Genomic DNA, 23,448 nt, shown 5'->3' on the forward strand with positions numbered 1-23,448 from the left:
AAGGCGCTACAGTCTGGAACCGCGTGACCGCTACGGTCGCAGGTTCGAATCCTGCCTCGGGCATGGATGTGTGTGATGTCCTTAGGTTAGTTAGGTTTAAGTAGTTCTAAGTTCTAGGGGACTGATGACCTTAGAAGTTAAGTCCCATAGTGCTCAGAGCCATTTGAACCTGAGTGCACGAATGGCAACACGTCATTTTTTCGGATGAATCCAGGTTCTGTTTACAGCATCACGATAGTCGCATCCGTGTTTGGCGACATCGCGATGAACGCACATTGGAAGCGTGTATTTGTCATCGCCATTCTGGCGTATCACCGGCGTGATGGTATGGGGAGCCACTGGTTACACGTTTTGGTCACCTCTTGGCATTGACGGCACTTTGAACAGTGGATGTTACATTTCAGATGTGTTACGATCCGTGGCTCTACCCTTCATTCGATCCCTGCGAAACCCTACATTTCAGCAGGATAATGCACGACCGCATGTTGCAGGTCCTGTACAGGCCTTTCTGGATACAGAAAATGTTAGACTGCTGGCCTAGGCAGCACATTCTCCAGATCTCTCAGCAATTGAAAACGTCTGGTTTAATGGTTGTCGAGCAACTGGCTCGTCACAATACGCCAGTCAGTACTCTTGATGAACTGAGGTATGGTGTTGAAGTTGCATGGGCAGCTGTACCTGTACACGCCATCCAAGCTCTGTTTGAGTCAATGCCCTGGCGTATCAAGGCTGTTATTACGGCCAGAGGTGGTTGTTCTGGGTACTGATTTCTCAGGATCTATGCACCCAAATTGCGTGAAAATGTAATCACATGTCAGTTCTAGTATAATATACTTGTCCAATGAATCTGCATTTCTTCTCGGTGTAGCAATTTTAATGGCCAGTAGTGAAAATAACTGCATTCATTTGGGCTTACCAAATTTCAATATTGATAACAAGAGTTTGCACTATTTGTTGTATTAATGTGTGAAGTGTACGTGTTTTTCGGCCTGGAATCTTACCACTGACGGCTGCTCGCTTGCTGACGATATCAGCTTAGGTGAGTCGAGGAGGAGTAAGCTTCGCAGAGTCACCTCCGCCGCGCTGCCGGTGTTTTCCTCGCACGCGGCAGCTGGAAGCGGCAGAGGGCGCGCTGTCAGTTGTGCGCGGCGGTGTCGCGGTGCGTGCGTGCGTGCGCTGCGGCGCGCGGCCGGCATGAATGGCCCGTGGTGGCGGTGGTGCGCGGCGCGGCCTTGACCGCGGCCCGGCTTGCCAGGAATGCACGCATGCACGCCGAGGCTGCGGCCGCGGCCTCCAGCCGTGAGTCAGCCGCGTGCCCGCCAGGACACCGCCCTCTCGCGCGCGTGCGCCACACGTGGGCCGGCTGCCACCTGCGCACACGTGCTGCCCGCTCCCGCGATTCGCGGCCCACATTTCTGCTCCCTTTCCATCCCCGGCCAAAAAGGCCGTCCGTAGCCAAACACAGCGCTAATGTTTCCAGAATGAGATTTTCACTCAGCAGCGCAGATACCAAACTTCCTGGCAGATTAAAACTTTGTTACAATGAAATGAACACCCTTAGCTGCTTACAGGCGTTGACATACGTCAACGGGGACAGATGAAAATGTGTGCCCCGACGGGGAATCGAACGCGGGATCTCCTGCATACGAGGCAGACGCTCTATCCATCTGAGCCAACGACGACACAGAGGATAGCACGACTGAAGGGATTTATCTCTGGCACGCCTCCCGCGAAACCCACATTCTCAACGTATTGTCCCGCACTACGTTCGTAGTACCCCCCACCCCCCCACCATTATACTCATTACTCGCGGCTCGTTGCCGATTCCCGTAATAGATCGGGCACTGTTTGTGCATTCGCACAGAAGAAGAAGATGGTGATGAATATATACACACTAAGATGCTATCTGTTCTTTCGGACATGTCCGAAAGAACAGATAACATCTTAGTTTATATATTAAAACTTTGTACCGGATCTAGACTCGAACTCGGGACCTTTGCCTATCTTGGGCAAGAGCCCTTGCACGCGAAAGGCAAAGGTCCCTAGTTCGAGTCTCGGTCCGGCACACAGTTTTAATCTGCCAGGAAGTTTCAAAGTTTCACAGCGCTAATGCTTTCCCAGCCGTCAGCGTACACCAGAGTGTAATGTTAAAGTCCCTGAAGAGTAACAAATGATACTGCAAAAGAAAACATTGCCGTTTCTAAGCTGTATGTTTATATCATTTATTTACTGTGCTACTGGCCACTTTCCAGTACTATGTCATTATCAAGGACCTGTAAGTAGGCTGTTTATGTTTTCTTTATGTAAGTAGGCTGTTTAGGTTCTTATATTGGTAACGCCGCCGCCACGTAGCGCTCTCTGTATGAAAATCACTGGCTGTGCTGTGTGCAGTCTGTGGCTAGTTTGCATTGTTGTCTGCCATTGTAGTGTTGGGCAGCGGCAGCTGGATGTGAACAGCGCGTAGCGTTGCGCAGTTGGAGGTGAGCCGCCAGCAGTGGTGGATGTGAGGAGAGAGATGGCGGAGTTTGAAATTTGTAAAAATTGATGTCATGAACTGCTATATATATTACGACTATTAAGGTAAATACATTGTTTGTTCTCTATTAAAATCTTTCATTTACCAGCTATCCCTATCAGTAGTTAGTGACTTCCGTAGTTTGAATCTTTTATTTAGCTGGCAGTAGTGGCGCTCGCTGCATTGCAGTAGTTCGAGTAACGAAGATTTTTGGTGAGGTAAGTGATTTGTGAAACGTATAGGTTAATGTTAGTCAGGGCCATTCCTTTGTAGGGATTTTTGAAAGTCAGATTGCGTTGCGCTAAAAATATTGTGTGTCAGTTTAAGCACAGTCTTGTATAAATTGTTCTAAGGGGACGTTTCAGACCTAAAAAATCATACCAGCGTAAAAGAGTAATACATAACTTCTATTAAGTCTAGAGTACTTAAAAAAGCATAATAATGACAGTCTTAAAATCGGTGTAAGTTATCGTCTCTTATTTGCATATAGACGGTCAAGTCACAATAATGTGGCCACCACCTGCGTTAGACCTCAACAAGCAATAATCATCCACAGACGGCCGGCGGCAGCAGTAGCAAAATGGCTCTGAGCACTACGGGCCTTAACATCTGAGGTCATGAGTCCCCTAGAACTTAGAACTACTTAAACCTAACTACCCTAAGGACATTACACACATCCATGCCCGAGGCAGGATTCGAACCTGCGACCGTAGCGGTCGTGCGGTTCCCAACTGAAGCGCCTAGAACCGCTCGGCCACATCGGCCGGCGCAGCAGTAGCAATGGAGGGTATATAAAGCTTGTCGGGGCGAGATAGAATAACTGGCACCCTTCCAGTTCTGCCGAGAGTGGTGCTCGCCCAATTTGCTGATGATTCGGCTTTGTTGACGAGTAGCCGACGAGTCACTGCAGTCATCAAGCGACGACTGACGTTAACCGAACAATCGAAGGCGCAAAAGTGTATTAAACTCAGTGAAGAAAAGACGAAGGCCGTGATGTTTACACGACGACGCCGCGATCTCCGTGATCACGTGCTTCTCCACATTGACCACCGAACTGGATGGACAGAGCTAAATGTCTTGGTATTATCCTTGATAAGCAGTTACTTTTTAACACACATGAGCCGTGCGGGATTAGCCGAGCGGTCTCAGGCGCTGCAGTCATGGACTGTGCGGCTGGTCCCGGCGGGGCTTAGAGTCCTCCCTCGGGCATAGGTGTGAGTGTTTTTGCCCTTAGGATAATTTACGTTAAGTAGTGTGTAAGCTTAGGGACTGATAACCTTAGCAGTTAAGTCCCATAAGATTTCACACACATTTGAACATAAGACATGAACTAGAGAAATGAACCAAGCTGTTACACCTTCTCCTACTGGCTAGCACAGAACTACGGACCAGGACCTAGCTCCGCCTTTATTCTGCAACAATCCTCCCGCCACTTCATTACGGCTGATCCGCATAGGGCACAGTTTGCCCCTCATCCTTATGCCTCCTCCAGACAGTCCAGAAGCTGTGCTTTCGGGCCATACTCCGTGCAACGGGCCCGGATTCAGGACCTCCACCGTGAACTTGACGCTCCGCTCTTTAGGGAACAGATTCGGCTGTCCATTGTGAAACTCCTCAACACTGTTGAAGCATTACGCCCGACAGCTTTGGTTATGTCGTTTCGGTGGCACCTGCACGGTGGCATAAGGTCAAGGTACAGCGAGCCATCGTGGAAGAGCTCCCATAATGATGCCGACCTGAAGCTGAGTGAAAAAGAAAATGTATATATAACATAAATGAAAAAAATAATAGTTAAAATAAATCGAGAGCCAGCACCTGAGTAGGATTTGCGGACCCAAAGCCCAAGACCCTCCTTAAGACTAATGAAGATAAATTTGAGCCATTTGCCTTGACACCCCAGAAGTCCAGCCACACGGATGGTAGTGCTTTGGAAACACCACATACACACACACGCACGAAGATAGCACCCACATATCACCTTGCGCCTCTCTGTAGCTAGCCCGCGTACCTGCCCGCTGTTTTCAAATACACAGTGAAATATTAGTGACAAGCGAGGAATTATAAACGTCATTGCTACTTGTTTCACCCGCAGCAATTTAATCTGTACTATTCGGTTCCTGAGCCTTACCACACCTACAGAAATCGCTACATACTCGAAAAATAAGGCCAAATGTTTGCTAAAAGTAAGAATACAAATATTGTTGCTGTTTCCCGAATCTGTTATAAACGCGAAGATGGAAAGAAAAAGTAGGCCTACATAGGGTAGGACGCGAACACCCGCTCTTCAGCTCCGTAATCTGACACCTCTAAACACACGCCCTCGCCGAACGACGACTGCTTAGAATACTGTTCATCTTACGATTCCCTAAATGCCTTTACTGCCTATGCACCAAGAACTGACATTTAATTATAAGAAATTCTATCAGGGATGAGGTGTATTTGATAAATCTTCAGTGCATCGAAACCAAATTTGAGGAGCGCGTGCTGGCTACCGAGAGGCTCTGCGCATTCTCAAGGTGAGGTGCGGAAGCTGGCTATACAGACTCGTCTTATCGAGGGGACCCAAACAACAACACAGTAGTTGTCGTGATGCACAAAAATGGTTCAAATGGCTCTGAGCACTATGGGACTCAACTGCTGAGGTCATTAGTCCCCTAGACCGTAGAACTAGTTAAACCTAACTAACCTAAGGACATCACAAACCTCCATGCCCGAGGCAGGATTCGAACCTGCGACCGTAGCGGTCGCGCGGTTCCAGACTGCAGCGCCTTTAACCGCACGGCCACTTCGGCCGGCGTGATGCACAAACGGAGCGATTTATCAGACGTCCAAAAGGGCATCATCACTGGTTTTCGAGGCAAGGTAGGTAGCACTTCCGAAACCGCGAAGTTTGTGAACTGTTCCCGTATCACCTGTTAAAGCGGGCGAATAGACGAGTGACTAACGTTGCTGCCCATGGGTCTTCGCAGCAGGCACTGCGAGGTAACATCCCAAAGATGTTCGGGCTCACATGCGGTTCCTCTTTGTCGAAATGTCTTGGCTCAAACTCGTCTAGGGGCTGAACCGCACGTGTCGCACTACACGGCCTAAATTAGACCCTTGTGACGATTTGGTTAAATTGTCTCGCTGACGGCAAGTTTGCGAAATACAAAGTTAACATAACATTTAATAACAGTAATGATAATATCTGGAACAAAATTAACGACCCATAAATGATATAGGCCACACTGTTACGATTTTGTTTAGATTAATGTTCATTCATAAAGCAAAATAATAGTGAAAGTGGTCGTATTTAGAGCTACTGTTACACTCGAGCACATATCCAATTGACACAGTTCGATCATTCACAATCTCATCGTGAATTAAAAGTTCAACACTTCACCTCGTTAGCGATGCGAAAAGTTAACGTTTACACCAGGCTCGCGGCTGCTCACCGCTCAGAGACAAAGTCCCGCGATACCACGCAACACGAAATTTTCTAAGTCGTTTAACTTCCTAGCTGCCAAAAGACCGACCGTCCGCTTTGGCGTCTCCACCAGCTCTGTACCCTTTGATGTCTCCAGCCGAACTGTCCTCCCTGGTGTCCAGCCCAGAACTGTCCTCTACCTGTCTCCGACCGTGTTTCCCGCCCGCCGGACATCTTCGCTCATCTGACTAGCGCAGTTTCCTTCCCTGAAGCCGTTCATCTGATTGGCTACAGCTTATTCTACATTACTTTACATTTTAACATATTTAAATAATCAAAGGTTGACCACTTTCATGTTCTAAGTAAAGTAACAGTAATATCCATTACATTATAAACGTAGCATTCTTTTTACATAAAAGCAATGAAATTTCCTTCTTAAGTTTGAATGCCATGGCCAGTAGCCTTGCACCAAGTGCTTCCTGATAGCTAAATAAAGATCAAAAGTAACTATTATGCATTAAACTTTATAACAAATATTCTATTACCTAATGATTCAATAAGGTGTGATGCTGTCATCGTTCAATGTGTTTGAGTGGAGGAAATATGATCTGATGCTTAACTGATAATGCTGATAATTTAAATTTACTATATATTTTAAACAAATAAAGTTACATAGTTGACATTTACAACGTTTGCCACTTTAATGATGCTCTTCTATATGAAATGTCGATCGTTAGGATCGACCAGAACCTTCAGATTTTAGCATTCACATCTTTGTTACAAAACTTGTGAATTTCACTTTAACAGTAAATCATAAATTATTATAGGTATGATCAGTATTCAAGTTTTATTGAGATCACCATGGAAATCTATGGAGGATGACAGATTAAAATTTACTGTGGCTTCATTCCCTGCATTACTACAGGATTAAATGGTTTCCATAAATGTTTCGCTTTATGGCCGATCGTAGGTCCGCCATATTTAACACTGCTACGTCTCTCTGGCCGCAAAAGCCTTCTACTGTGGTTCCTTATTACGCAGGTTCTCGTCTGTCCCACTCGCACACTACAGCGCTTAGGTCTCAATAGAACCCATTTCGTGGTGAATCTGAGCCCTTTGTAGCATCTGGTTCGTTCCATAATTCCTGAAGGCTGACTCTTTCGGTCATATACTTAATTGAGAGGAAAATGCTAGTTAACTCACAGCACATGGTTCATGCACCCATGCTCGATTGCTGGTCATCTGCCTCGAAGGCCGGAATTTTCACGCCAATACGGGAACTAGACGTCCAGTGGATGGGGACAGGTGGCCTTCGCAGATGAATCACGTTGTATTCTCCATCGGACCTATAGCCATTGATGTGTGCGGCGTGAAACGTCTGAAAGCAAACACCCTGCAAAAACCGTCGGCAGCGTGCTGGCCGAAGGAAGGAGCGTTATGGCCTGGGGAACGTTTCCGTGGCATTCCCTGGGTGATCTTGTCATTCTCGAAGGCACACTGGACTAACAAAAGTATGTATCTGTCTTTAATGACCATTTCCACCCCTACATGCAGCTTGTTTTTCCGCGGCACAACGGCACCTACCAGCAGGAGAATGCAATGCAACATATCACACATCTTGTAGAGCACGTGGGTAGTTCGAAGAGCACCGGAATGAGTTTACCGTACTTCCTGGCCACTAAATCACCCGCATTTAATGTCACTCGAGGATATATGGGACCACCACGATTGGGCTGTTTGCCTGATGGATCCTCTATCGAGAATCCCTGCGTGGCTGGCCACAGCGTTGGAGATGGCATGGCACCACATCACTGTTGGTACCTACCAGAACGTCACTGAATCTCTTCCTGCACGCCTTGCTGCAGTCCGCTCTACAGATGTGGTTATCCTGGCTTTCGTAAGGTGGTCACATTAATGTGACTGAGCAGTATACATTCACAGTATGCACCACATCACTTTACAATGTCTGTTCCTTCAGAAATGGTTGCATGCCTGAAGGAACAGACAGTGGTAACGATCTGCATGTGGGGGCTGCAGGTTAAATATGATGGTTGTTTATTGTCTTTGTTGTACGCAACCTTTCTCACGCGAGCCTGGCAACTATTTTTGTGGTCAGCCAGAAAGCGATGGAGAACATACTGACCATAGTTTCCAGTCAGCACGGTCACATTCTGGTCCAGCCCACTGAAAGAAATGTTTCTGTTCCTTTCTACTTAGTGGGATCGAGACTATGATCATAAATGAAGGTATAGAGTTCTAGTTCATACATATATTTAGTGAAGTATCTCTCGCACAACACTTTGAAAATCACTATGTTCAGTTGACAGTAAATCTCTCTATTCTAAACAGCACAACTATCAGTTCAGAGGTGATTTCTACGGCACGTTCCTACCAAATTATCTATCGTCTTGACTTCTGATAGTCAAATAAATGTTCTAAATAAATGCTCGCCACAAAAGTGGAAATACACTCCTGGAAATGGAAAAAAGAACACATTGACATCGGTGTGTCAGACCCACCATACTTGCTCCGGACACTGCGAGAGAGCTGTACAAGCAATGATCACACGCACGGCACAGCGGACACACCAGGAACCGCGGTTTGGCTGTCGAATGGCGCTAGCTGCGCAGCATTTGTGCACCGCCGCCGTCAGTGTCAGCCAGTTTGCCGTGGCATACGGAGCTCCATCGCAGTCTTTAACACTGGTAGCATGCCGCGACAGCGTGGACGTGAACCGTATGTGCAGTTGACGGACTTTGAGCGAGGGCGTATAGGGGGCATGCGGGAGGCCGGGTGGACGTACCGCCGAATTGCTCAACACGTGGGGCGTGAGGTCTCCACAGTACATCGATGTTGTCGCCAGTGGTCGGCGGAAGGTGCACGTGCCCGTCGACCTGGGACCGGACCGCAGCGACGCACGGATGCACGCCAAGACCGTAGGATCCTACGCAGTGCCGTAGGGGACCGCACCGCCACTTCCCAGCAAATTAGGGACACTGTTGCTCCTGGGGTATCGGCGAGGACCATTCGCAACCGTCTCCATGAAGCTGGGCTACGGTCCCGCACACCGTTAGGCCGTCTTCCGCTCACGCCCCAACATCGTGCAGCCCGCCTCCAGTGGTGTCGCGACAGGCGTGAATGGAGGGACGAATGGAGACGTGTCGTCTTCAGCGATGAGAGTCGCTTCTGCCTTGGTGCCAATGATGGTCGTATGCGTGTTTGGCGCCGTGCAGGTGAGCGCCACAATCAGGACTGCATACGACCGAGGCACACAGGGCCAACACACGGCATCATGGTGTGGGGAGCGATCTCCTACACTGGCCGTACACCACTGGTGATCGTCGAGGGGACACTGAATAGTGCACGGTACATCCAAACCGTCATCGAACCCATCGTTCTACCATTCCTAGACCGGCACTAACTTGCTGTTCCAACAGGACAATGCACGTCCGCATGTATCCCGTGCCACCCAACGTGCTCTAGAAGGTGTAAGTCAACTACCCTGGCCAGCAAGATCTCCGGATCTGTCCCCCATTGAGCATGTTTGGGACTGGATGAAGCGTCGTCTCACGCGGTCTGCACGTCCAGAACGAACGCTGGTCCAACTGAGGCGCCAGGTGGAAATGGCATGGCAAGCCGTTCCACAGGACTACATCCAGCATCTCTACGATCGTCTCCATGGGAGAATAGCAGCCTGCATTGCTGCGAAAGGTGGATATACACTGTACTAGTGCCGACATTGTGCATGCTCTGTTGCCTGTGTCTATGTGCCTGTGGTTCTGTCAGTGTGATCATGTGATGTATCTGACCCCAGGAATGTGTCAATAAAGTTTCCCCTTCCTGGGACAATGAATTCACGGTGTTCTTATTTCAATTTCCAGGAGTGTAATAGTCATCAGTTGCCACGCGGATTTGTAATTATCACGGACAGTTACTTTAGTAAATATCTAATCGATCCAGCACGGTGTACAGTCCTCGTGAGTTCATTACCAGTTATTACAGAAAATTCGCGTTTTGTCGCAGTCCGTCTCCGACGTCATCCGAGGCAGAGCGCAATCCGACGTTTAACAGACGCGGATCTTACAGTGGCGGAGTGTGAAGTGAACCTTCTTTCTGCCTCTCGGGCTGTATTTATATACGTGCCGCAGTGGACGGCCATGGGATCGTCTGCTCTCGTCTGCCTTAAGCGCACGGCAGCAGCCTCTGAACGACCACTTTCTCGGACACAGAATCTTTAATAACAACGTTAAGAATTAATTTATAATCTTCTTAATTTTTACATGTATTGTGGTAAGTTATTTGAAATCACAAAAAAACTTTTAGTTCGCTTGAATAAAAAATTTTACTTTCTAGAGTTTTTATAGTGGACCTAACGGTAGATTATTAACTCTGAACTGTATCTTTAATAGAAATTGTATTGGCTGTTATTAGTACTACAATTCCAAAATTTGTTGTATCTCTGTTATTTAGTAGGTTTTATCATGTGCTGTAACCAAAATTTTCTATAATTATAATTACAGGTACTCAATTTACTACAAATGGGTATATTCTAATTACTCAAAAACTATAAGAGGTAGCTTAACGTGGTCTCTTAGTTACTATTTTTAGGTTGACCTGTAGCATCATAGAAAATTTTACGTTTCTACGTCTAATATTTATCGCCTTCAATTTTTCTTAAAAACATGGATTTTGGATATAATTTTTATTCTATTATTTTGAAACTTGCACCACTTATTTATTACCTCCATAGGTACATAACAAAATTCTGGCTTTCTAGCCTTATTATTTGGCACCACTTAGTTTTTTTCTTAGAACTGTATTTTATTGAAAACTATTGGTTTAATTACTTTAAGACATGACATTTAAAAGTTATCAAGTTATACGTACAGGGTTAATGAGACAACGTTAGTATTGTCGTCATTTTGCCCTCCTAGGCTTGTAATACTCATTTTACAGTACGATTACAAGACGATAATAATATTTTGTGAATGAAAATATGATACAGGTAGGCTATATTATTACTTCTTTTTTTATGCGATTGGCCAGTTTGATCATTTAAAAGCACAAATCTTAAGCTTCAGGTTTCGTTTTACATTACAACATATCGCTGGTACATGTCAACGGGAATACATTTTACTTCTGAAACTTCCTGACACATTAAAACTGTGTGCCGGACCGAGACTCGAACTTAGGCCTATGTCTTTCGCGGGAAAGAAGCTGTGAGGACGGGTCGTGAGTCGTGCTTGGGTAGCTCAGTTGGTAGAGCACTTGCCCGCGAAAGGCAAAGGTCCCAAGTTCGAGTCTCGGTCCGACACACAGTTTTAATCCGTCAGGAATTTTTCATATCAGCGCACATTCCGCTGCAGAGTGAATTCTCATTCCGCATCTTACTTCTGTGTGTATTCCTGCCGACATGTACCAACGCCAGCGATATATTATGATGTAAGATACAACTGGTAGCTTAAAATACGTGCTTGAAAATGATCAAAGGTCGGAAGTGGCCAATCGCATAGTTATTAGTAATATTTTCATCCACAAAATAAGGTGAGGCAGTGGAGCCCCAAAAATAAGACTCATCCTGCAACTGAACAAATAACTTTTTTCTCTTACACCTTGAAATACAGTGCCTGCCTAAAAAAGCGTTGACACCAGATTGGGGGGGGGGGGGGGCGGAGGGGGGGGGAGGAAACGGAATGAAACGTCTCTGTTTGGGAAAGTATATGATGGTCTTTCAGTGATTTCAAAATACAATCAAATTTATAAAGAACTTGGCAGTTTGAGCACACTTACCAGTATGAAGTTGCAGATGCTCTGTGGCCATCAGATTTCTGTCACTATCAGCTGACCAGCTGTGGCCCCAAGTCATACCCGATGGCTCCCCTCACAACAATGGCAGCAGTAACGCCGTTGTGCCCTTCTGAAACACTGGATGGATGGGATCTCTCCCCCCCCCCCTCCCTCCCTCCCTCCCTCCCTCCCTCCCTCCACCAAATCGCCTCCACACTTGCCGACAATGCCCATTCTGGGTAGTGCAGAACCGCGATTCATAACTGGTCACAGTGCGACACCATTCATCAGTAGAACGTGCTTCTTGGTCCGGCACTACTCCAGACATAGCCGTTCGCTTTGTGCTGTTAGTGGCAGCCTGTTTACAGGACGACAATTCCGTTGTCAGGCTGCTGGTCCCAGACCACTGGTCCAATATGACACAAAATGAGCATAGAGTCCATTACCTGTTTTCGGACTTCAACCGACCATGTAAAGGGATTACGACGTGCCTGGTATGCAATACGGCAATACTTCAGTAACCAAAAGAGGAGTTAGGGTCCTTCAACTGCACTCAGTAAGTTCAAGGACTCATTTACACAGTGAGTGGATTCGGGGCGGTAGAGAGCACTCACGGCATCCAACTGCAGCAGCGGTTTTCGATTCACTTTTGTGCTGAGAGCACTCGCATCTCCCTGACAATGTCGGTATAGCTCTTTTTTTTTTTAGAGTAATTTCAAGTTGCTCTCCAGTGGTGGGTGATTTCTTCAAAGTTTAAACAGTAATACTGTCTGAGAACAGCCTTTTGCTGTTGAATAGTGCCAGAGGACTCTGCAAGTGCTAATCACTATGTACACAGCGCAGACCACCTGTGTGAGGTGAATAAGCTGTCTCACCTCCATGTCCTTCTTCGTAATCACCTAATACCTACCATCCTCAAGAAGTACGTAGCAAACAGACAAACATCAGTGGATGGAGCTACTCTCCAAATTTTTACTCGAATTATGGGTGCTGAATGTGGGCATATCTTTGTAATGTGGCAAACGTCAATGCGAGCGTGTAGTTCACTGGTATAAATTGTCTGGAAAGGCGCGACAGCAGCCCGCTTTGCAAATATGCTCTTCGGGTTGCGAGTCAGCAGGCGCGAACTAATTCGATGCTTAAAAAGAGGTATTCAACGTGTTGATAGAAATTCGTCTATGGGATAGTATGACTTTTCCAGAGGAAATGATTTCAGGTTAGATTTAAATCTTGCAGTATTACCTGTAGGTCCTTTTATATGTTTACTGGGCAAAAGGCAAGAAATATTTGTTGTTGCGTAACGAAATCCTTTCTAAGCCATTAATGGATTTAATTATCAGTATTAATGGTGGTTTCTTTTCTTATAGTGTTGTAGGTAAGGACTTCAGTGCTATTCTCAACTTATCGTGGATTATGTACGATCAACTGTGGTCATCTTGTGGGGTACCTCTTCAAGGAGTCAGGGGTTTTAACTGCACGTTTGCTATATATACTGTCCTTTTAGTGCATCTTCGTTCACATTCGCCTCGCACATACAGCAACTATACTGCACACGTCTCCTCCTCCTCCTCCTCCTCCTACTACTACTACTACTACTACCACCACCACCACCACCACCACCACCACCACCCATCTTCTACCTGTTCGCTACACATCCGCTCCTCCCCTCTACCTGTCATTTCCTCCTTACCCTTTCTCTGTCTATCTGGTCCTTCACTTACACCTGTCCATGTCCTCCTTCCATCCTCTCCCTCTGTATATCTCACACTTCCACATATGTCTGCCCATTTTTTCCTCTTCCTCTTCCTCCCTTTCTCTGCCCATCTCATCTCCGCCCCCCCCCCCCCTCTGAATATCCTTCTGTCTCTCCACCATCCACACATACAGCCTCTGGAATATATTCCGATACTACTTGCACAACACGCCACTTGTGCAGGGCAGCCTAGACATCACGTGTTCCCAAAGCTAGGTATTTCTTAATCCCACAGTACTCCTTTTCAGACAATAAGTAGCATGTGTACCAAATGTGGTCGAAATCGATCCAGTGGTTTAGGAGGAGATATATATGTGTGTGTTGGTGTGGTTATAGTGCAGAACTGTTCGAATAGGCACCAATAAGACGACCACCATGGATGCACACACATTGTTCTTACTGCTTGCTTTTACTCATGAGTACTTTCTTTGTAACTGAAGAGTTGCCGAAGGTAATTATCTCATAAAGCATAATTGAGTAAAAGTATGCAAAATATGATAGTAAACTGATTCATTTGTTTTCAAGACAAGTAATTACCCTAAGAGTATAAGTAGCTGAATGGAATTGTTTGAGCAGCTCAGTAATATTTATTTCAATTAAAGTTATTATTATGTATCTTCTTCTAAGAGATCAGGCCCAGTGGATGGCACGTTGCTACAAGTTTCCTCCTCCATTGTATTCTGTCCATTGCCGCTATCCGCCAATATTCCACATGTATTGGTGCTTGGTTTAAATGTTCATGGAGGCCACCCCTACAACGCTCCTTGGATCTCTCTGGGCGTCTCTCTCCTGTAGGTGTGAAATCCAGGAGCTTCCGAGGCCATGTGTGATCATCCATCTGGCCCACATGGCCGGCCCTATGTTTTCGTTTGGCTTTGACAGTTCCTCATATGTTGGACATAGCTATACATCAATGTGTGTACCTCGAAAATTTAGAACTTTCGGCACTGTCTACTGACTCTTGCTCACGTGTTACATAATTTGTTGACATGGCTGACAGCTTTATACAGAATGGCTCAAAAGAACGGGAAATTTTGGAATGAGTTGTAACATCTCCGCGAGTTGTGTGTGTCATGTAACGAAATGCTGCTCGCTCTCTCTTGCCATTTAGTAAACATTAATAGTGGAGCAATGGAATTTTGTGCAGCGTGAATTTATGGTAAAAGCCGGTTACAAGAATGGAAGTAAGGAGGTCGCGCGTCGATAATTTCGGCGTCATCTCAACATCGGATTGCCGGATCGTGTTCCCTCAGCGCATGCAATCAACACTTGGATCTACAGTTTGGAAGCAACTGGGTCCGCATTGAAGAAGCAGTCTGCAGGGAGACCCCGAACCGCTCGTGGAGGAGAAAAAAAATGGTTCAAATGGCTCTGAGCACTATGGGACTTAACATCTATGGTCATCAGTCCCCTAGAACTTAGAATTACTTAAACCTAACTAACCTAAGGACATCACACAACACACAGTCATCACGAGGCAGAGAAAATCCCTGACACCGCTGGGAATCGAACCCGGGAACCCCGGGCGCAGGAAGCGAGAACGCTACCACACGACCACGAGCTGCGGACCGTGGAGGAGACAGTATCGAGGCTGTGCGAAACAGTCGGCTATTCAACGAATACTGGAAGTGGATTTAATTCTCCACCCGTGCAAATCTTTGATCAACTTCAACCTAATGATTGCTTGCTTGGTTGGTTGATTTGGTGGAAGGGACCAAACAGAAAGGTCATCGGTCCCACCAACGATCTGTTAATGTCTGTACAATATGCTGCATGCATGTTAGCAAAGGAGAACGACGACAGTTACATTAATAAACTGTGGACGTCTGATGATCACTTCCACCGCACGGGATTTGTCAATAGAAAGAAATTTGGCTATTGATCTCAGCAAAACCCGCGTCAGCTACACGGGCGTCCACTGCATAGGAGTAAGATTACTGTATATCATCGAGCGGCGTTATAGGCTCCCACTTGTATGTTGGCATGATGGAAAGTTTTGTTGTGGGTGAACTGCCGCATCTTCCTGATGACAGTTGGTTTCAACATGACGGAGTAACAGTACATATGACACTGATATCGATGGGAGCTGCGAGACGATTGTCTGGTAATAGTGTGATTTCAGGCACGGAGACATTGCGTGGCCCCCAAGATCGCCTAACCTGTCAAAGTGTGATTCTTTTTTGTGGAGCCCCCTGAAGAACATCGTTTACCGTACTGTACCTGCTACAATCAAAAAACGTCAGGCTGGATATCTCGAAGATTTCTATCGAAATTTTAGGTCGAATCATGCATTACGTTGTTATCAGACTACAGGAATGTGAGCCCAAGGGGGAGTTAACGTATCAGATGTGATATTCAATAAATAAAAATGCTTGTGACGTCCAGTAATAACATACTCTATACTATACATTGTCATAAATAAATATGTGTAGAGCTGTTGCGCTGATCCATTATTCTCCATTCCAAAATATCCCGTTATTTTGAGTCACCGTGTAGCTTCGTAGAGCTATTACATGACCCGTCAGTTGACTAAATTACTGGCCTAGCATGGAAAAAAATATATCTGATATATCTGTATATTTTATTGTGTACATAGTTTCGCGTTGTCAGCGCGTACACAACTTTCCCACTAGAGCGCGCCCCGCTAAGCACAACAGCGCAGGCGCAGCGCTCGTCCGTATCCGCACTACGAGATGGCGCTGCCATAGAGACGGACCAAATTCTGCTTCCGCCGATCCGCATATTACTATGTAACGCAGCCATTGAGATTGCTGCTAACGTAGAACCTTCTCTCCTCGCAGATCACACTCGTGCAGTGATACATGAACGCGTGAGGTATTATAACGAGTTTACAGACCTCCGATTAGTCAGTCTGCACCAGTCTGTACCAGTCTGCATTAGTCGGTACCAGTCTGTACGAGTTCTATATTTGTCTGTACCAGTCTATAGTCAAGTTTCAGTCTGCGCCTAATGAGATTACCATATTCCTGTACATAGCCATGAAGATAAATGTATAGACACTTTTGTCAAGTATCAGAGATATATGTGAGAATAAGATTAACGTACCAATACCAAAGGAACATCAGATTGTCAATTGTAAATAGCATACAGAACCAAGTTAAGTAATTTTTATGCTTGTTATTATTTTTAATAAGTGTGTGTGAAGATTAATCAAGTTCTGTTTGAAGTTGGTTACCGTCAATCTGCTACTCTAAGCGTGCAAGTGGCATTTCTATTGTCTGACCTAACGGCAGAAGATAAACACGCCACGATAAGACCACGAGACATATTGCTGACACTAGTCTACTTCGTTAGAGTGACAAGTCAAATAATCTGATGGTGTGTGTACTGAAGGTCTTACAGTACGCACTCTCTCTCTCTCTCTCTCTCTCTCTCTCTCTCTCTCTCTCTCTCTATATATATATATATATATATATATATATATATATATATATATACACAGGGTGTTACAAAAAGGTATGACCAAACCTTCAGGAAACATTCCTCACACACGAATGAAGAAAAGATGTTATGTGGACATGTGTCCGGAAACGCTTAATTTCCATGTTAGAGCTCATTTTAGTTTCGTCAGTATGTACTGTACTTCCTCGATTCACCGCCAGTTGGCCCAATTGAAGAAAGGTAATGTTGGCTTCGGTGCTTGTGTTGACATGCGACTCATTGCTCTACAGTACTAGAATCAAGCACAACAGTACGTAGCATCAACAGGTTCATCACCAATGTGGTTTTGCAGTCAGTACAGTGTTTACAAATGCGGAGTTGGCAGATGCCCATTTGATGTATGGATTAGCACGGGGCAATAGCCGTGGTGCGGTACGTTTGTATCGAGACAGATTTCCAGAACGAAGGTGTCCCGACAGGAAGACGCTCGAAGCAATTGATCGGCGTTTTTGGGAGCACGGAACATTCCAGCCTATGACTCGCGACTGGGGAAGACGTAGAACGACGAGGACACCTGCAATGGACGAGGCAATTTTTCGTGCGCTTGACGATAACCCTAATGTCAGCGTCAGAGACGTTGCTGCTGTACAAGGTAACGTTGACCACGTCACTGTATGGAGAGTGCTACGGGAGAACCAGTTGTTTCCGTACCATGTACAGCGTGTGCAGGCACTATCAGCAGCTGATTGGCCTCCACGGGTACACTTCTGCGAATAGTTCATTCAACAATGTGTCAGTCCCCATTTCAGTGCAAATGTTCTCTTTACGGATGAGGCTTCATTCCAACGTGATCAAATTGTAAATTTTCACAATCAACATGTGTGGGCTGACGAGAATCCGCACGCAATTGTGCAATCACGTCATCAACACAGATTTTCTGTGAACGTTTGGGCAGGCATTGTTGGTGATGTCTTGATTGGACCCCATGTTCTTCCACCTACGCTCAATGGAGCACGTTATCATGATTGCATACGGGATACTCTACCTGTGCTGCTAGCACGTGTGCCTTTACAAGTACGGCACAACATGTGGTTCATGCACGATGGAGCTCCTGCACATTTCAGTCGAAGTGTTCGTACGCTTCTCAACAACAGATTCGGTGACCGATGAATTGGTAGAGGCGGACCAATTCCATGGCCTCCACGCTCTCCTGACCTCAACCCTCTTGACTTCCATTTATGGTTCAAAATGGCTCTGAGCACTATGGGACTTAACTTCTGAGGGCATCATTCCCCTCGAACTTAGAACTACTTATACCTAACTAACCTAACGACATCACACACATTCATACCCGATGCAGGATTCGAACCTGCGACCGTAGTGGTCGCGCGGCTCCAGACTGTAGCGCCTAGAACCGCTCGGCCACTCCGGCCGGCTGACTTTCATTTATGGGGGCATTTGAAAGCTCTTGTCTACGCAACTCCGGTACCAAATGTAGAGACTCTTCGTGCTCGTATTGTGGACGGCTGTGATACAATACGCCATTCTCCAGGGCTGCATTAGCGCATCAGGTATTCCATGCTACGGAGGGTGGATGCATGTATCCTCGCTAACTAAGGACATTTTGAACATTTGCTGTAACAAAGTGTTTGAAGCCACGCTAGTACGTTCTGTTGCTGTGTGTTTCCATTCCTTGATTAATGTGATTTGAAGAGAAGTAATAAAATGAGCTCTAACATGGAAAGTAAGCGTTTCCGGACACATGTCCACATAACATATTTTCTTTCTTTGTGTGTGAGGAATGTTTCCTGACAGTTTGGCCGTACCTTTTTGTAACATTATATATATTTTGTGTGTGTGTGTGTGTGTGTGTGTGTGTGTGTGTGTGTGTGTGTGTGTGTGTGTGAAATCTTATGTGACGTAACTGCTAAGGTCATCATTCCCTAAGCTTACAAGCTACTTAACTTCATTATCCTAAGGACAAACACACACATCCATGCCCGATGGAGGACTCGAACCTCCGGCGGGAACAGCGGCACAGTTCATGACTGCAGCGCCTAGCTTGAAACAGCCTCGAGAGTTGCGGCGGTGTCGGCTTCATTGCAACGGCCGCCTGAACCAATGCTTTCGCGGAGGTGGTAGGCGAGCCTACACCGCGGTGGCAGAACCGGAGGCTGCTAACGAGGAAAGCGTGTGAGTGAGTGAGCGAGCGAGCGAGCGCGCGCGTAAACACGCGCTAGCCGGCGCGGTCCAGCGCGGGCAGCGGGTAAGCTTCCGGCGGCTCCAGCTCCAGCGGCGGCGGGCGCCAGGAATGCGGTCGCTTCGCTTCCCTGGGAGCCTAGCCGGCACGGGCGCCGAGGAATGGCCCGCCACAAAAAAGAGGAGCCGCACCGCGCCGTGGCGAGGCGAGGCGAGAGCAAAGCACAAGGGAAGAGCAGGCGCCACGACGCCACGCCAAGCCAAGCCACGCCGCCTAGCGCGCCGTCCCGAGCAGTCGAGTCGCAGCGCAGCAGGTGGGAGGGGGCGGGACCCGGGCAGGGCTTTGTGCAGGCGTGGGCTCAGTTTTGCAACGACTTTACTAAAGTATCCTTTTGACAACAGAGAAACTATAGCAAACAAGCAAGATCGTAAGAGATGGAAAAAAAGCCACCGTGGTTCAACAACCGAGTTAGAAAACTGCTACGGAAGCAGAGGGAGCTTCACAGCAAACATAAACAAAACCTTGTAGACAAACAAAAATTACACGAAACGAAATGTAGTGTGAGGAGGCCTATGCGACAGGTGTTCTCTGAATCCTAAAGTACTATGTACTGACTTGGCAGAAAATCCTAAGAAATTTTGGTCGTATGTCAAAGCGGTAGGTGGATCAAACCAAAATGTCCAGACATTCTGTGACCAAAATGGCACTGAAACAGAGGATCACAGACTAAAGACCGGAATACTAAATGCTTTTTCCAAAGCTGTTTCACAGAGGAAGACTGCACTGTAGTTACTTCTCTAGATTGTCCCACAGATGACAGACGGATAGAAAAACAATTAAAATATCTCAAAAGAGGAAAAGTCACTGAACCTGCTGGGATACCAGTTCGATTTTACACAGAGTACGCGAAAGAACTCCCCCACCCCTCCCCCTCCCCCCCTCACCCTTCTTGCAGCGGTGTTCCGTAGGTCTCTAGAAGAGCGTAGCATTCCAAAAGATTGGAAAATGGCACAGTCAACTCCGTTTTCAAGAACGAACGTCGAACAGATGTGCAGAACTATAGACCTATATCTCTAATGTCGATCAGTTGTAGCATTTTGGAACACGTATTATGTTCGAGTATAATGACTTTTCTGGAGACTAGAAATCTACTCTGTAGGAATCAACATGGGTTTCGAAAAAGACGGTCATGTGAAACCCAGCTCGCGCTATTCGTCCACGAGACTCAGAGGTCCACAGACAGGGGTTCCCAGGTAGATACAGTGTTTCTTGACTTCCGCAAGGCGTTCGATACAGTCCCCCACACTCTTTTAATGAACAAAGTGAGAGCATATGGACTATCAGATCAATTGTGTGATAGGATTGAACAGTTCCTAGATAACAGAACACAGCATGTCATTCTCAATGGAGAGAAGTCTTCTGAAGTAAGAGTGCCGCAGGGGACTGTCGTAGGACCGTTGCTATTCACAATATATATAAATGACCTTGTGGATGACATCGGAAGTTCACTGAGGCTTTTTGACGATGATGTTGTAGTATATTGAGAGGTTGTAACAATGGAAAATTGTACTGAAATGCAGGAGGATCTGCAACGAATTGACGCATGGTGCAGGGAATGGTAACTGAATCTCAATGTAGACAATTGTAATGTGCTGCGAATACATAGAAAGAAATATCCTTTATCATTTAGCTACAGTATAGCAGGTCAGCAACTGGAAGCAGTTAATGCCATAAATTGTCTGAGAGTAGGTATTAGGAGTGATTTAAAATGAAATGACAATATAAAATAAATCGTCGGTAAAGCAGATGCCAGACTGAGATTCATTGGAAGAATCCTAAGGAAATGCAGTCCGAAAAAAAAGAAAGTAGGTTATAGTACACTTGTTCGGCCACTGCTTGAATACTGCTCACCAGTGTGGGATCCGTACCAGATAGGGTTGATAGGAGAGAGAGAGAAGATCCAACGGAGAGCAGCGCGCTTCGTTACAGTATCATTTAGTAATCGCGAAAGCGTTACGGAGATGATAGATAAACTCCAGTGGAAGACTCTGCAGGAGAGACGCTCAGTATCTCAGTACGGGCTTTTGTTGAAGTTTCGAGAACATACCTTCACCGAGGAGTCAAGCAGTGTATTTCTCCCTCCTACGTAAATCTCGCGAAGAGACCATGAGGATAAAATCAGAGAGATTAGAGCCCACACAGAGGCATACCGACAATCTTTCTTTCCACGAACAATACGAGACTGTATTGGAAGGGACAACCGATAGAGGTACTCGAAGTACCCTCCGCCACACACCGTCAGGTGGCTTGCTGAGCATGGATGTAGATGTAGATAAAGCAGAACTTTATTTAAGGCTCAGTACAGTTCTCGAACGCAAGGCTCAACAAGAGAAGTAAAAACATAAAATACACTTCGCTACAGTTGTACATATACGTTAGGCTACAGTAAGTAATCGAAGACTACAGTAGCTTTCGTAGTTGCATTGGTCAGTTAAGGTTGTACCCTCACAATCCGTACCTGTTGGACGTTACCCCGTAACTTTCGCTTTCTTCACATACACTATCAGTATCTTACTAGAATCCCCTAAAACTCGGAAGTGTGAATCTTCCACAAACCTTGTAACCTACGGAACACTTTTATTCTACGTAGTGCAGCGCTGAATTAGCCGAGCGGTCTGGGGCGCTGCAGTCCTCTCTCGGGCATGGGTTCGGGTGTTTGTCTTAGGATAGTTCAGGTTAAGTGGTGTGTAATCTGATGTACTTAGCAGTTAAGTCCCATAAGATTTCACACACATTTGAACATTTGTTCTACGTAGTTATCTTCCTGTCTGTTACTTCAAAGTGAACAATATTTATAACGAAATAGAAATTGTCAGTTTTCTAGTTCAGGTTTACGCAATGGACTACCACTGAATAATGTATGGTTCTAATGATGTGCTGGCAAAGAGGTTCTAGGCGCTTCAGTCCGGAACCGCGCTTCTGCTACGGTCGCAGGTTCGAATCCTGCCTCGGGCATGGATGTGTGAGATGTCAAAAAAATGGCTCTGAGCACTATGGGACTTAACATCTGAGGTCGTCAGTCCCCTAGAACTACTTAAACCTAACTAACCTAAGGACACCACACCGTCGCGGTCGCCGGTTCCAGACTGTAGCGCCTAGAACCGCTCGGCCACTTAGGCCGGCACCAAATTAGTCACGCTCAGTGCGTAGAAATAACAAAATCACCTTCCGTACAATAGCAGATACAAAACCAGTGCCGGCCGGTGTGGTCGAGCGGTTCTAGGCGCTTCAGTCTGGAACGGCGCGACCGCTACGGTCGCAGGTTCGAATCCTGCCTCGGGCATCGATGTGTGTGATGTCCTTAGGTTAGACAGGTTTAAGTAGTTCTAAGTTCTAGGGGATTGATGACCTAAGATGTTAAGTCCCATAGTGCTCAGAGCCATTTGAACAAAACCAGTCCCGGTCATGGCATATAAATACCAAAATTAGTATGGACATGCCCCCCTGCCCCCCCCCCCCCTCTCGTCTTACTGCCGCAAAACAACAATAACACACTGCACAATACCCACGTGCCTTGTTTGTGTAGTATTAGTGATCATCCGATACACTTTTCTCTTCTCTGTAGACTACGCGCATGCGCATAGTTGTTTACGTCTTCCCTGAGCAGCGGCTTCGCCTGCATCCAGACTGGATTTTTGAGCATCCAGAGGCTACCCGGAAAAAAATTTTCTGGCGCGCGCAAGCTACTACATTTGCGCATGCGCACACCAGTCTGAATTGTAATAGGAAGATAGTATCCACGTGCCCCGTGTTTGTTTCCTGATTTTGCAGTTTTCTTTTTGTGTACATGTCCCACGTCAAATGAAACAGAACACATTTCCTTGAATGCAAGCTATCAAGTCAATTAAAATACATTCAAATAATCACGAAGACCGAAATATATTATTAATTTAATTTTCTGATTTTATTTTATTTCCACGTTATTAGCAAATACAGCCATTCCGTAATCGTCTTGGAGAACAGTGAAGTTATTTTTGTCGGTTTGCTAAGGAAATTTTTTTTTTACTAACCAGCTAAAATACACTGTTCTTTACCGCACAGGCAGTCAGTTTTTTTTGTAACAAATCGTTTCAGTCCACACTGCTGGCTCGTTTCAACCGTTCCCTCAGTTTTAAGTGTACATTGTCATTTTCTGGCACGCATGGCACCAGGCGGTAATAAAAAACCGAACATGAGATAATACAGTATTACGTTAAATGTATGTGTAATATATAAATGTTTCGAATACATATGTATATGTACAGGTGTGGAAAGCTAGTATTGCATGTCACTGGCAAAGTTATTCTACAGCGTAATACTGGCGGTAACACAACGCAGACGTGTCT

Source organism: Schistocerca cancellata, chromosome 9 (genome assembly GCF_023864275.1).
Source record: "Schistocerca cancellata isolate TAMUIC-IGC-003103 chromosome 9, iqSchCanc2.1, whole genome shotgun sequence".
Lineage (NCBI taxonomy): Eukaryota > Metazoa > Arthropoda > Insecta > Orthoptera > Acrididae > Schistocerca > Schistocerca cancellata.